Here is a 17490-nt window from a genome sequence, read left to right as displayed (position 1 = left end):
GCATTCAGATTGGTGGATTGACAAGATATTGTCTGATCTGTGTTAAGCTTTGCTCACAATCCTGGCTCCAATTGAATTTTCACATGCTTATGTAAGGTCTTTGTGAAGGGTTGTGATCTATGTGCCAATTGTGAAATAAACCTACAAATAGATTGAAGCCTTCCCTGTAGTCCTCTCATCTGACTGATGTTCCAAGGTGGTTGCATGTCCATTATTGCTTGTACTTTCTTCGAATCTACCTCTATTCCTTTTGCAGAAACAATGTATCCCAACAACTTCCTTGATGTGACACCAAACATGCATTTCTTAGGATTGAGCCAAAGATTGAATTTTCCCATACGATCTAAGATGGGACCCAAATCTTGCAGATGAGTATTGCGTTTAGCACTTTTGACCAAGGTATCATCAATGTATTCCTCCATGGTTCTATGCATCATGTCATGAAAAATTGTAGTAATAGCTTGCTGAAACGTAGCACCAGTGTTCTTCAAACCAAATGGTGTCACATTCCAAAAAAAGGTTCCCCATGCACATGTGAAAGCCATTTTCTCCTGGTCCTCTGGCGCAAATTTTATCTAATTGCATCCAAAAAAACCATCCATAAGTGAATACATCTCATAGCTAGTTGTCATATCCATGATCATATCAATATTAGGGAGCAGAAAGTCATCTTTAGGACATGCCAAGTTAAGATCATGGAAGTTTGTACAAACCCTGATAGATATATCATGCTTGGAAACTAGAACAATATTGGATATCCATTCAGCATAATCAATTACACAGATGAAACCAGCCTTTAGGAGTTTCTCCAATTCTGCTTTGACGAGCAATGCAATGTGAGGGTACACTTTTTGAAGCTTCTGTTTAACTAGTTTGATGCCTAGTGCTATGGACAAATGATGCATGATAAGATCAGGATTCAATCCTGGCATGTCAGGGTATGTCCAAGCAAAATTTATTTTCTTTTCCTTGAAAAAGGCAATGAATTGTTCCTTCTCTTTAGTTGACAGTGATTGTGCTAGATGTATCATATGAGGATGTTCTTCTGTGCCCAAGTTAATTGGCTGTGTCAGCTCTATCAACACTGATGATCTCTCCTAAAAGTGACTAAGAAGGACATCAAATACCTCATCTACAAGTGCTTTAGAGAGGTTTTCACCTTTCGATATGTCTTTTGTTTTTACTTTTTTGGGTTTTGACACTGCCATAATGTGGTTTTCACCATCAGACCTTTTGCATTTTTTCCTTTTAATTATGTGACTGAGATATTTGATTTCAGCCTCAGTCATGTTGATGCTCTACTCATTGGTGGAAGACATTATAGGTTTGATAGTGTTTAGGTAATAAGAGAGAGCATAGTTATTTTGGAACATGGGGACTTCACTAGATGTATTAGGGTTCCAGTCTATAAGCTTGGGATGTGTGAGTGAGAGAGTAGTGGCTGGTTCAATTGCATTCACAGTATAGTCATTAAGTGCTTGGACCAGCAATTCAAGACCTACGACAACTTCATCCACAGGTGTGTTCAAATGCCTTAGAGTATGAACATCAGTAATTGACGACTCTAGGACACTAGTTGAATCTGACCCATGTGACCTAACCCTATACATTTCACCCACTTCAATTTGCTTTTCATAGACATGCACTTGGTCAATGTCTTTATCAGTAGTCACTTCTAAAAGAGAGTCAAACTCATATTCCTTAGAATTAGTGCTACATGGAGAGAGATTATAGAACTCTCCAACAGTGATAGAGACATAGTCACCTTCATCCTTTGGGTTCTTACACAAATACTCAGCATGGCATGACTAACTAGATTCTCCCTTTTCTAAATGATATTTGAATTGCTTAGTATTATCCTCAGAAGAATCACTAGTATCATCCATAGTGCTAATACATGGCACAAAGTCATGTGGCTCAGCAAAGAATTTAGCAAGATCATAAGGGATAGGATGAGGATAGGAATCCTCATCATCAAATTCTTCCTCTTGAGTATCTGACTCAGCTTGCGACTCATTTTCAGATGAACTCTCAAGTTTGGGAATGAATTTATTTGATCCCAAATGGAAAGGGACCCTCTTAAACCCTAGGCTAGTTGTATTAGGGTTGCTTTGAGCTCTTGCTTTGATAGGATCAATTAGGCCATTGTTATTGCACCCAATAGGGCCAGTTCTCTTGTAACCAAAATGCTCCATAAGCCTAAGACTAGGCCCATATTTCTTAGGAGTGATTTCTCAAACTTGTTCTGTTAGGTCCACTGGAGCCTCTTCTTTGTAAAGCCATATAGTAATGGCTCTATTTTCACTTTAATCTTCTAAGGTAACTATAGCCTTGAAAAAAGTGCCATTATACTTGGTCTGAGGTGTCAGCACAAATGACTTCTTTGCCTTTGAGGGTCTCCCATAATATTGAGGGGACTCTGGGAGAGACGTTAATGACATCACTGGTTCAATGTGGTACTCTCCCATACCAATTTCTTTCAATTTGAATGACTAATCAATTTTTTTTAGCTTATTGTTGTGATAATCAGTAGATTCATGATTAGCAGGGATGAAAGTTTCAGCAGCTTTGAGCATATTGCAAGTGTAGCTAGTAGTGGCAGGAATAGTAACTTTGGAGCCATGAAATGGGAACTTGATGCATTGGTGGTATGTGGATGGCACAATGCGCATCTCATGTATCCATGGCCATCCTAACAGAATGTTGTAAGCCAAGGGAATGTCAAGCACCTAATAGGTGACATCTCTTTCGACAGGATCAACATGAATTGGTAAAACCACATGACCTAGAGACTTTCGTTCCACTTCATCAGATGCTTTGATAGCGATCTTTCATTGAGGATCAACAGAGTCCTCAAAATAATTCAATTGTCTAAGAAAAGAAATAGAGACAATATTTAGGCCAGCACTGTTATCAATGAGTACCCTATGAACACGTGTCTGATGGACCATAACCTCAATGTGTAGAGGTTGATTATGTGGGTGACTTAGCGAGTTGTCATCTTCCTCAGAAAAATTCATAAGATATGGTGAGATTAGGTGACCCACCATGGATTGGAATCACTCAAGGTCAAGATCTTGAGGAACATTTTCCTCAGTGAGGGCTTTATCTAGAATTTTCCTGTGAGCAGGCAAGATTTTAAGTAGCTCAAAGATGGAAATCTGAGCATTAGTTCATTTCAACTGATCAAGAACACTATAACTAGTTGCGATCAAGTTTGTTGTGGGTTTTGCACCTTTGGTAGATGGACCAACAAGGGCTTTGTCTTTGTATTGTTAAAGATCTAAAGTAGGAGGCACAGGGCCTTTGAGCACCAACTTGGTGTGTGAGTGAGTAATAGCATTAGCATAGTGTTGTGAAGGCATATTATCCATTTCATCAAAAGTAGGGCCCCTCAAGACAAATGGTGTCTTGGGTTTGTCATTATCTTGCTTGCCCTTAATGGTAATAATGTCACAATATTTAGAATCCACAAGTTCAACCATGTGAATGATATTGTCATCATTAGAATATGTATAGTTGACCGTATTGTAGGGTTGTGGTTTCGAAGTCTCTCCTTCTTCATAAGCTAGGAAAGGTTCTTTGAATGCCTTGTGATCCGAGTTATGTCCATCTACCACAAGATAACCAACATCAATCATGTTTTAGACTTTATGGTGCAAGTTTATACAGTTTCTAGTTTTGTGTTCCTTGTTTTGGTGATACTCATAGAATGAGGTCTCATTCTACCATGGTGGATGAAGTTGTGGATCATAGGGATGAGTGTTATCCATTGGTGAAATAAGCTTATGTTGTAGCAATGTTTTGTAAACCACATCCAAAGGTTCTCCCAAAGGTATATACTCTCGCTTGGGGCGTGTTGTCCAAGAGTTTCTCAGTTTGATCCCAGACATCTTATTGTCAAGAGGAGGTTTCTCAACATTTTTGGCTGCTTTGAGGCCATCTATGAGATTAAATGCAGCTTTAGTAGGTCTGGGTGTGACATTGTCAACAACTCAATCATGTACAATTTCTCGGTTCTTGTTGACATGTTTGGTTTTATCCCTATTGGAAGTGGAACCTTGTTTTATGTCTCTCTGAAGAGTGAGTTCGCCTTTCTTGACCATAAATTTTTTGATACGAATAGCCTATGTAATAATGTCTTCAAAGGTACATGGACCTTGTAGTTGGACTCTATACCCAAAATTAGGTAACAGGTTATTAGTGAAAATGTCAAGCTTCTCTGTTTCTAGGATTTTATGGGAATAATTAGCATATAGTTGTCTCCACCTTTGGAGGAAAGTGAGGAAAGGTTCACCAACCTTTTGTTTAAGGTTGCATAGATCTCGAATATTGATAGGGTGTTGTATGTTATGAGAATATTGCTGAACAAATAGATCGGCAATTTTGTCAAATGTCTTGATACCAAGAGGTAAATGTGAGAACCACTCCAAAGCTTGACCACCTAGGCTTCTAGGGAATAAATGCATGAGGTAAGTTTGATCATGTATAAACTCCATAGAAAAAGCACCAAATTCTCATGAGTGATCTTGGGGATCAGTAGTACCAAAGTATTTGTCATATTTGGGTAGTTCTATGCCTCGTGGGAAAGGTGGCATGTTTATGCTTTTGTTAAATGGAAATGGACAAAGAGCATCCAATGTGTATATCTTTGTGGGTTTCTCTTTCTCATGCATCATTTGAGCCAATTGGTCTTGCATAATTTTCAATTATTTTTGGAGTTTAGAGGTCTCAGTTTCTTCTTCAGGTGTGACAATGGTTTCCACATTGAAATGAGAAGGTAACTTTGCTCCCTCTTGGGCAAGTTTGAGAAAGTATTTTTCTTTCTCCTCATTGAGTAGGATTCCCATGAACTTTTGGAAGTTTTTGTTTCTTTGACATTTTGCTATGTGTTTAGGGAGTATTTCCACCTCTTCCTATTCCTCATTGGTGTCATAGTCTTTCTCTTTCTCTTTGTCATTTTTAGGTGTTTCTTGATGTTGACTATGACTACCATGTTTAGGTTCATAATTAGTCATTATAGGAACATGTTTAGTTTCGACGTGTTGTGTTTTAAAAGATTCTCTGTAAAAAGGAGCAAACATCATGTTTGGTAATGAAGGACCTCTACCTGTCTCAGTATCCTCTTGGTACAAAGAATTCCTAATTTGTTGCAAATTTATGAAAAATGTTCGCTGAACTTGAGATGACCTGGCAGGTGAGGGAGATCGTGAAGATGCCTCACTAGCCAAACTAGATATAGATTGCATAATGAAAGGTAAGCAACCTCTACCATGATTACGACCCTTGGCACAACCACATCTAAGTTTATGGGGATAAAACACATTGCTGCTTCTGGTTACGATAGTCATAGACAAGGACAAGAAGCTAGAACCTGGACAAGGACTACACTAAGACTGAGTCTCAAAAAGAATAAGATAATAGTAAGAATGCTGTTCACTAAGGGACAAATGGTCTAATTTAAAGGCTAGAATAGCCAGAGATTATGACCAATGCAACACAAAGTATGACAAGCATTAAGATGAGGATAAAAAATAATTTATGAGACGAGACTAGTCAAAATGCAAGATAGAATCCCTTAGCAAAGCAAAGTGCCACTGTTTCAAGACTGTTCACAGAAAGAGAGTGACAAACGGAGGCAAAAAAGGGCAATGTGTAGGCCATAGACATCCAAAACAGACCAAAAGTGGAAATGTTGACACAAGATCTCGCACGATAAACCTTTACAGGCCGCATGAAGAAGTTTTCTGAGTCACGCGAAGAATTTTCCTTGATCATGCGAAAGTTAGTGATAGTGGTTTAATTTTGCATGAGGAAGTTTAGAGAGTCACACAAAGACTCATGACAACAGTTTAATTTTGCACAAGGAAAAAATTATTTCGTGTGAGACTGAAAAAGTTTTCGTGCGAGAAGGCAGACCAGTTTTAGAACAGTGACTAAATTTGACAAGATTTTTGGACTTTTTAGATAGAGTAGATAGATTTATCAGACAAATCTGATTGAATAGGCAGAAAGGTTGATCAAGTAGGATATTTGAACAAAGTTTTCAAGTTTTCAATCTAGGAAAAGTGTTTAACAAGATAGTGGGAAGCAAGCAGTAGTTGAAAACAGTCCTGCCGAGGACAAAGCAACTTGACAGGATAAGGGAGTCTTGACCTTTGCTTGTTGTAACTGGTTTGGACTTTGTTGATGACTCAATAATAAACAAAATTTATCCCTAGAAAGAAAATTTGGTATAGAAGGCAAAACCTTTGTCCCACATCTTATGCGCATGCATGTACCTCACGCAACCATGTCACCCCCTAGAGGGCACTCGTGTTTTTGGTATATTCAAAGGACTCAATAGTATATGCTAAATGAGTGGCTTGTGGTAGGGGGTGAGCATGTATACCACCTTCAAATTTCTAGTAGCATGCCTATGGTGAGTTCTATAGGAGAGATTCTTCCCCCTCCTTGTACAAAGTTTATGCCTCCTTTTGGAGGTGAATCGGGTGGCTTCTAACTAAGAGGTTTTTACTTGGCTTCCATTCAAATTAATCCCTGGTGGCTCCACAAGGAGAGTTGAGGCCAACAACCCACACCAACATCTAAAAGTGCACAGTACTTGCTTGACAAGCCAAGGGCTAGCACCGACCAGTGTACAGATAGAGCTTCCCCTTGATATGCAATATCAAGAATTAAGGGGAAGAAATTAATCTAGCTTTGGAGTCTTTCGCTTTACAAAGCATCTTAATTATAGTGAGTTGGAATCTGCAACAAAAGGAATGTGCTCACTTGGGTCATTCCCAGAGGTTGGATCACTCCGGCAGGCCCTCTAAAGGATTGACACAAACTAGTGGTTTAGATCTAAGGTTTCGAGTTTCTGATTTCCCTCAAGAGGAAAGAGCATAATCCTCTACCTTATTTCCTCGCCCAAACATGCAAGACAAATTAATTATCCACTTGGCTTAATCAATCCAAACTCATTCTTCCTTAAAGATTTTGATTCCCTTAAAGGAAATCATTATCATAGAAGAGAACAAGCTTTGGAGAACCACCAAGCTGCTTGCCTTCTTCGAAATACCATCTTTCAAAAGTGTCTAAGTTTTTGATTCACTCTTGGTCATGACCTCCAAGAAGTGAAGAGCATATTCTCCTATTCTTCCATCTTGCACCATAGGAAGTTCACAAGCCCCTAATTCGACTAGTTTTGAAAGCAAGAAAATAAGACACACATTGTTTTGTGGGTTTGAAATATGGTCTTTGACAAGCATGTCTTCAACAAGCATCCTGCAAGCAAACAATCAGTCTATTTTTGAGTGGGTTTTTAAAAGGAATCTTCGGCAAACGTCCTGCAAACAATAGTTAAGCTGTAAGAAATTAGAGAAATAAATTCAAAATAACATATGTTAGTAAAATCAAATAATCTGTAAATTAAAAAATGCTTAAAACTGAAGCAGTTGTTACAAGATCTCGCACGAGATCTCTGACAGAGCTACACAAAATTATTTCAGGCTCGTGCAAAATTTCTTTATGGTTTGTGCGAAGAAACATGTGCTGCATGAAGTTTCACACTCTTAGTCACTTTCTTGCATGACACATAGAGAATATTCGCATGAAGATTTTGGATTCTCGTGCGAAAATGAATAGTCTCGTGCGAAGATTCTCAAATCTATATAGAACAGTACGGATAGAGAACACAAAAATGATTTAAAAAATGTAGAAAGAGGCCAAAAAAGTTGATTTTATCCACCTCATGGTGGGTGCCAAAAATGTATATGTGGAATGTGGCCTTACACTTCACACACACACTTCAACATGGTCCTTATTTGCGAATTCATCTTGGAATGAACATTGGATTGTTCATTCAAAAATCAGCTGGCAAGGCGACCTGTTGCCTTCTATCTAAAGGGATTTTATTTGTTAGATATCCTCAAGTTTGAGGTGTTAAGCAACTAGACCCTCTAACAATGAAGGATTTAAGAAATGAAATTAATCTATATGATTGTGCAGATTAATCTAGAATGAGAAATGCATTCTAATCTAGGAAAAATTGAAACAAAACTAGATTAACCTATTCATATTAAGCTAAATGAATTTAAACTAAGTATGTAAGATGTATGCAAAAATGTGAGAAAATGTGAGTATGAATTTCAACAGCAATTCAATGCAAATTCTAATTCTTCTCTCAAAAATGAAGAGATGAGGGTCTCTTAAATAGACTTTCCTAGAATCCATCAATGGTTGAGATTGATTTCAATCAATGGTCAGGATTGAAGATGAAGTTTAGTGATAAAGGAAGATTCCCAAATTAAAGGGAGTTAACAAACTCAGATTTGAGTGTAAGAGTTAGTCAACTTAGATAGACTTTAGTGTTAGAGTAAGTGATCTAAGTAATTTCCAATTTGATCAGTAGTGAACTAGGAATTTTTCTTTTTTGAATTGAAGAGAGATTTTGGAGAGATATTTAATTTAATAAAATGAGATATGCTCTCATAAATATATTTTCTTATTAATTAAGTAATTCTATTTAATTAATTAGAGACACTTTTCATATTTAATTAAATAACTCCATTTAATTAATTAGGAATGACTTCCCATTTAATTAAATAAATTTTCTTAATTAATTAGAAGTAGCTTCTCCATTTAATTAAATAATTTTGTTTAATTAATTAAAAATAGGTGTATTTATTAAATTTAATAAATTTAATTCCATAGTACATTAGCCTTAGGAGATAATTTAATTTAATTAAAGTATAAATACTTAATAATTAAATTAAATCTTAATCAATAGGTTTAATGTGACTAATGTAAGTCAATACTATAGATTTTAAATAAAGAGTCTTTTTTTTGCATTTGACAATTAAGTCAAGTAGCGAGTAGCAGAATAAGAATTGCCTAGTGACATAGGACTTTATAATTGATCAGAAATATACCAGAATTGGTGATCGTGGCAATAAGCCAATTTTTGGGTATTACACCTGCAGGTAAAAAGGCTTTACATAATAAGTGGGTTTACAGGTTAAAAGAAGAGGAAGGAGGTCAGAAAAGATTTAAGGCCAGGTTAGTTGTAAAAGGATTTGCACAGAAAAAGGGAATTGATTTTGATGAGATATTTTCTCCTGTTGTTAAAATGACTTCTATTCGTACTGTTTTAAGTCTTGTGGCTATTGAAGATTTGCATTTAGAGAAGTTGGATATTAAAACAGCCTTTCTTCATGGTGATTTGGATGAAGAAATATATATGGCTCAGCCACAGGGTTTTGAGGTCAAAGGTAAGGGGAACTTAGTGTGCAAATTGAAGAAAAGTTTATATGGCTTGAAGCAAGCACCTCGGAATTGGTATCTAAAATTTGATAGTTTTATGCCTGAGCATGGATATAATAGATGTCATTTATATTATTGTGTTTATTTTAAGCAGTTGGATGATGATAGCTAACATTATTTTATGTTTATATGTTAATGATATGCTTGTAGCTGGGTCTAACATGGATCATATTAAGGGGCTACAATGCCAATTAGCAAATGCATTTGCTATGAAGGATTTGGGGGCAGAAAAAAAAATCCTTGGTATGAAGATTTGTAGAGATAGGAAGAACAAAACATTGATGCTATCTCAGGCTGATTATGTTGAGAAGGTGTTGCAACGTTTCTCTATGAAGAATGCTAAAGCTGTCAGCACACCTTTACCTGGTCATTTGAAGTTGACTAAGGAGATGTGTCCTAAGACACAAGAAGATGAGGATAAGATTTCCAAGGTACCCTATGCTTCAACTTTAGGAAGCTTAATGTATGCTATGGTATGTACTAGGCTAGATATTGCACATGTAGTGGGAGTTGTTAGCAGGTATATGAGTCATCTAGGATTTGAGCATTGGAATGCTGTCAAGTGGATTCTCAGATATTTGAGAGGAACATCCAATAAGTGTTTACACTTTGGGGGCTCTAATACTAATTTACAGGGCTATGTTGACTCAAATTTGGTAGGGGATATCGATACCAAGCAGAGTACTACATGTTATGTCTTTACTGTTGGTGGGGCAGTCGTGAGATGGGTTTCTAGGTTACAAAAGATTAATGCTCTATCCACTATAGAGGCAGAGTATGTTTCTACTACAGAGGTAGACAAGGAGATGATATGGCTTTAGTTCTTATTGGAAGAATTGGGACATCCTCAGAAGGATAATTATTTGTTCATAGATAGTCAGAGTGCCATTCATCTTGCAAAGAATTCAACTCTGCATTCTAAGATTAAACACATATAGTTACGGTACCATTTCATTTTGTTAGTTTTGGAGGATGGACAGTTAAAGGTGGAGAAGATCCATAGAAATGAAAATCTAGTAGATATGTTGACAAAGGTTGTAACAAGGGAGAAGCTGAACTCCTCTTCAGCTTCGGTTGGTCTTCTAGACTGAACATGAATAAAAGAATAGTAGAGTCTAGGGTGGTTTGATCTAGTGGGAGCCCCATGTGATAGTGGTATTGCTATAGGATTAGTCTCCAAGTGGGAGATTGTTGTTTAGTGTGGAGCCTGATCAGTCCCTAAGTGGGAGATTGTTAGATTATGGCCGACATATGGCCAACATGTTGTAACCCTAAAATGGATAAAATACTTGTATAAAAGGGTTTAGGGTTAGGTATTTTCATTATGTTAAGATGCAAAATTTTTTTTTGTGGTGGTATTGAGCTATAAGGGATTACAGACTATAATCAGGTTGTAATCACTTGATTGTAATAAGATTGGACTTTCTTTTTGGTGGATGTAGCCCAGGTATTGGGTGAACCACATTAAATCTTGGTGCATTGTGTTCATTTCTGTGTGATCTAAATTTTTTTTTTTTATTGGTTATATTTGCATGTAGTTTTTATTTCTGTCCATGGTTTATCCTAACAAAGAGTAAATACTAGTATGTAGATTGAGGAATGAAAACAAAGCACCAATAGAGGAAAGAAGATTTTGCATTGATATTGATGGGAGAATGAGGTAAAGTAGAGGATTATATTCAGTCATAAACAAAAGGAAATTATAGTAGCAAATTACAGGATACTATTACTATAGAATCAGAGAAGAAAATGATCAACCTTAAGAAGGGTTACAAAACCTTCTTTATAGTTCAAGCATAACTTCGATAGCTTCTACCCCAAGGAAAAACTCAACAACTACATTTAAGGTTGTAGAGAACAATCATTGCAAATTAAGGAAAAATCTAATCATGGTACACATTTAGATGCAAGAAAATCATATTATTCACCAAATAGAACATTGAGAAGATGGAAACTATGACCATTATCATCTTGAATGGGTAGATGGATAATCGTGTGGCGATGGAGTGTCCCTTTAAATTTATTAGGCATAATCAAGAAGATTAGATTTACCACTTCAGAGTTGTTTACTCCATGTTATCAATGTGCCAAATAAAATAAAATGATAAGTCAACTAGATTTGACCCTCCAATCCTACCATGTGGCTCAATGCCATTTGAATATTCTTCCACACCATCTTGCATTCTAACTTCATGTTGACCTATTGATCTTATCCTAGTTGTACCTTTGCCACATTTTTACCTTAATTAAGTATTTTCCTTATGAAACCATGACCTCATACTAACTACTATTGCTTCTTTACAGTTTGAAATTGATGTAACATAAAATGCTCATGATCTTGACAAAATGAAAGTAACCACCACTTCTTACTCACCACCTAGGCCTATTGAGACACATGTCCACCCATTGTTATGTTGCTATGGATAATGGCCTTTCATCTTTAGTTAGTGACATAATGACAATTCTCAATCTACTTTTAATCTGATGGTCCTAAAGATGCATCGACCTTTGTTAGTACCTTGACCAATCAAAACTGCACCTTATGCCAACTCATTTTGATATCCTTTTTGCCTCCAGCCCACAGTTGAAAAAAGGTGCCACACATCTATGTGTCACATTGTCACTATCTCACTATGGAAAATGAATGTACATTTTTCTATAGTGATATGGTGACAAACATTGATCATCTCCAAATCAATGGTGGACATGAGTACATCACAAAAACTAGCCCACTTTGTAAAACATGAATAACACTTCACCAGTTGTTACCTCATCTAAAAATTCCACCAGCTTCAAGGAAGGAAGGCCTATTTGGATGCATGGCATGCTATCAGTATGTCATTATGATTTTTGGTTGTGCAAATTTTGATAACGACAAAGAGACAATCATTGATCTCTTTACATTAGATGGTTGAGAAGATGTGGATCTGTCGAGATATTATAATGTAAAGAAATCCATAGACTTTAGGACATAAAAAATAACCCAAGGTTTTAATGTACCTTTGATAACATTGGACCATTTGAATATTTGAAAAGATGACCATTGGACATGTTTGATAGGCAAGACTCAAATTTTCACAAGAGGGCAAATATGACTAACAATTCTAGTGACTCAGAGGGGATACTAGCTTGCTAAGTATATGACCAATGAACTTAGCATCCATTGAACTATAGAGTCAAAAAAAAAAAATCTTCTCTACAAAAATTAAAAAAACATTGAAGAACTACAAAAGTTTTGAAACTCCACATCTTCTGCAACCTCAAAACCCTCAAAACTTGGCCATCTTATGAAGGGATAACCTTGCTTTACACTTCTTGGAAAACTATAAATTAACCTAATATGTACAAGAAACCCTAACCCTCAGTAGAAATATGGTTTGAGGTAAATTCCATTGAGTGGAATTCGTAGGACATCACCATTGGGCTGGGATAGATGGAAAGCATTGGCCTGCTTACAACTGGTGATAACATAAGGCCCACTCCAAATGGCATCAAATTTGGAGTGCCTACCTAGTTTGGCTTTAGCTACATCCCACTTGAGAACAAGGTCTCCCTTTTTGAAAACCTTAGATTTGGTGCTCTTGTGAAAGCTCTTTTGACCTATTGCTGATGAATTTCAAGTGTCTGCATAGCCTATTGCCTCTTTTATTCTAGCTCCATTAACTCTACCATCCTGAGTGTCATGGCATCATCTTCTATTAGCTCCAATTGACGAGATAATTTAAGGGAGGGGAACTCAAGGGAAATAGGAATCCCGGCCTCTCTTCCATTTACCAACATGAAAGGTGAACTCCCTATTACTCTCTTAGGTATAATTCTATCAGCCCAAAGGGCAGTCTTTAATTTTGAATGCCAACACCTTTGGTTATCCTCAATAGTCCTCCTCATTATTCTAATTAGGTTCTTATTGGAGGACTCAGCTAGGCCATTTCCTTGGTGTTAGTAATTTGAGAAGGTTCTCAAATAGATACCATGGTCAACTTCCTAGGAAAAAATATGAGCCCCAACAAAGGACTTAGCATTGTCATATATGATTATTGAATGGGTGCCAAATTTGGTTACAATTCCATCAAGAAATTCTACAACTAAAGTCTCTATGGAATCCTTCAAAGCTACTACCTTTCTTTATCCACCTTGTAAAATAATCTGTAGTAGCTAAGTTCCACTTGTGACCAGAGCTAAAAGGTAGATTTATTGGACCAATAAAATCCAACTCCCATTGAGAAAATGGTTGATCGCCTTAGATATGATGTAGGGGAAGAGCTGCTAATCATATCAACCTTAATAGGATCAACCTTAGATATCATGCCAACAATTACAATAACACAAGTAGTTCATAGACTAGAAGAGTTATATCAACCCTTTTTTTCTATAGTACAAACACAACCTAAAGCTCATCCAAGGTAGAAGAAAACTAAGAAACCTCAACAAACACTTGACATAGATCAAATTGAAGCCTCACAACCTTTTCTTGTGGACCCATTAAGCATGTATTTACCAAACCCTAAGAATCAAGAAATGACACAACCAACCCTTAACAACATGTCTACCATGAAGTTCCCTCTAAACACTTCCCCTACACAAGGAATGGTTCAATGGGGCCCTTATTTTGAGCCCATATTTATACCTATACCACATGGATGTAGAAGTTTACCTACAACACTAAAGGATGAAGAAACCCACTCATTCAAATTTAGAAGACCTAGCAAAAGTATCTTCAACCATTCAAACATACAATAAGGTACATTACACCTAAATGATGACTTTGAAATAGACTATGACATCATTGATGAAGAAATAGCTAGGGCTTTCTAAGATAAGACTTTTTGACAAAATTTTAAATTCTTGGCGGCCCAAGAAATCATCAAATTTAATCCAAATTAGGAGGGACCCTAGTCTAAATATCAAGACAATCCAACATTTGAAAACATACAACTTATGATTAATTTAGACCTAGACAAAGGGAAACAACCTTTGGATTTTTCAAACACAAAGATCACACCTATAAGATCTCACTAAGAATGAACCATTAAAATTCTCTAAATTACTTTCAAACACATTAATATCAACCCCTTGTTTGATAAACCTCCATCAATCAATGGTAACAAAACTCTTCCAAAGTACCATAAGAGGACATTGAAAATTGACCTCAATCAAATAATGCAACAATAAGAAGTGCCTATGGGGACTTGCATCATAGGGATGTCGAGCGTCCATCCTTTGGAGAAAAACCAACAAAGTGAACCCTTGCTCCTAACTCTACCAACCATTATAACATCAAATACAATGAAGCATCCTATGAGTGCACCATGTGAAACATCAAAAATTATTACAAAAACCCCTATTAACACACAAAGCAAGAGTCTTATCAACATTTAACCAATTTCCCAAAGGAATCTGGTCCATTTCCATATCAATATGATGCCCCAAGGTGAAATATCAAACATCCAAAAGTATCAAAACAAAGACCTTAACATGATGTTCACCTCCAAAGAACATAACCAACTTTCAAGACAACAAAAACATCAAGTGGTACAAGGACTTAACATCCTTAATGCACAACGAAGTCAAAATTGACTTAACATGCATACACCATATCAACATCAACAACAAAAACAACCTGAAATGGTGCAAGGACCGAACATCCCTAATGCACAAACTAGTCTAAATCCACTTGACTTACATGCAATATACCAACAAAAATTCCAACAAAAACAAGTAATATTTTCTGAACAACAAGAGCAATTAAAATAATAGTTCGAATACCAAAGACACCTAGAGAAACAAATTTCCTATCAACAACAATTTTTGCAACAACAAAACATGCCACAATGAACTCAATAGATACCTCCACAAGAATAGTTGCATACATGGTCTCACATTTAGCTAACCAAGTTATCTCAAAAAAAACCCCAAAAAATGACATAAAAACAACCACAATAAGTGATGCAACAACAACCTATGGTACAAGAATCACAACAAATATCTCAACAAGTACCACAACAAGGACCTTTCTATCTTTGAGGTGCCAATGTACCTCCACCACCTAGTAACACATCACTTGAGTCTTTAGATACAAATATGTTAGAATTGAGTAGACATAGTTTTTTCCATAGTAAATGATCTACTCGTAGACATAAAAGACTCAAGTAAAGGCTTAACACTCAATACCCTAATGAGGATTTACTATAATAGTTCAAAAAATTAGCCAAACAAGTTGAGGCATTGGGACTCCAAAAGAAATAAGTCCTATACATAGAAAGGGATTTAGATCCTAATCCCTTTGACAAAAATGTGTATATGCCTCCATTCCCCAGACATTTTGAGGCACCAAGATTTAAAAAGTATCAAAGAAAAGGTAACCCAATTGACCACATCACAGAGTTTTATGCCTCTTCTACTAAACTCAGTGATGAGCCCAAATATCTCATGAGACTATTCCCTCATTCTCTTAGTGGGACCATTTCATGTTTCCAATTTAAACATAAAATCCAAGACATTATTGATGATGGTGTGATCACATTCAATCCATCACTACTAGCATCTAATTTTGATCATACTATTTTTGAAGATCATTTGGGTAATCATGACTAAGGGAATGCCTCTAGTTCAAACTCAAAATCACAAGCTAATGTAGACTACACACGCACTAGATATGACTATGTCATCAATTATTTCATTGAGTCTGACTCTTGCATATGCACATTCACCTTTAAAGCTGAAGACCCTCATTGTGTTGTTACCACCCTCGATACTCAGATTACCTTACCTGAATCCCCAGCTAGATCTATGATCCCAGTTAGACCTATATCCTCTAAACCCATGACCCCTAGTAGACCTACTAATCCTACTTCTTCAGATTATAGCCTTGTAGACTAGCTTGGCCAAACCCCTGTACAAATATCCATCCTAGATTTGCTACATGCATCACCCCAACATCAGGGCTATAAATAAGAAAACATTAAAAAATATTGGTTTGTCAACTAAACAAAATAAAGAAAAATAATTACAGGTGACTTGAGAGGGTGGAAATTAGAAAGAGTAAAAGAAAGGATAAATAGGTATAAAAATAGAGTAAAATAATAGAACCTAAGTTGTTAATGTTGATATTGATGTTGATGTTGATATTGATTTAGATGCAAGAATTAGACGAACAATTCATTTTTGGATTTTGGATGCATATATATATTATATGCAAAGAAATGCAACAAATATACAACACTAAATCTTTCAATTATGGGCTTGGATCAAAGTTCAAGTACCTCAACTACCTAATCTAGTCCTTAAAAGTCCAAAAAGCCTAGGAACTAATATATTTTGAAGAATAATTACTTCAACTGCAAATTTTCAAAAATAATGGGCTAGAAACAAAAGACAATTCCTAACCTCACAATAGAAGGTTCCACAATTTGAAATGGTAGGGTAGCTCAAAATAATCAAAAATAAATTTTGAAAACTACACTTGACATGCATAAGTTGGAAAGAAAATCTAATTTTCATCAGATAGTTGGGATGCCTTCCTTCATCTCCAAACAATGATAACACATTTCATTTTGGTAAACATGTTTTCCCATGTATACAACCAACTTGTGACTTTCTTGATCTAGCCACTATTCTTGCTTTTGACTAGACAACAAAAATATTTAAATCAACAACTCTAAAACTACACAACATGGCCAAAGATTATTGCTAAGAAATATAAATGATAAAATAAAATATACAACCAATACAAATAGTTTTCTTCTATGTAGCAATCACATATACATACTTAACAAATTATCTCCTAACCTAAGAGTAGAATTTGTGGCATGCCATCTATCTTGGCCAAATATATAACTCTTTACATGGATAACCTTGACTTGGAAAATCCCTCATAATCAAAGCCTTATAGCTCAAGGGAATCCATGGACCAACAAGATGCTCCAAAAAAAATCTTTGCATGCATCCATAGGCCTAGGCAATGCTTCTTAGGTGCGTCCAAGGAGAATCCAAAGGCATCCAATCACTAGCATATAGGTGATTCTAGAGAGAACCAATATCTAACCATAGACCTTTTGCAAGAAAGGATGAATGCTAATCAGAAGTGGAAATTAAAAATCATTGAACATACATAGCTTATCCAAGTAACTTCTAAAAAGTATCAAATATTGATGCCAAACAATAGTAACATAAAATCATCAAAAT

The sequence above is a fragment of the Cupressus sempervirens genome, chromosome 8, assembly GCF_028749045.1.
Source record: "Cupressus sempervirens isolate cs-2001-9-10 chromosome 8, ASM2874904v1, whole genome shotgun sequence".
NCBI classification, from domain to species: Eukaryota; Viridiplantae; Streptophyta; class Pinopsida; order Cupressales; family Cupressaceae; genus Cupressus; species Cupressus sempervirens.
Note: the sequence above shows the minus strand (reverse complement) of the source record.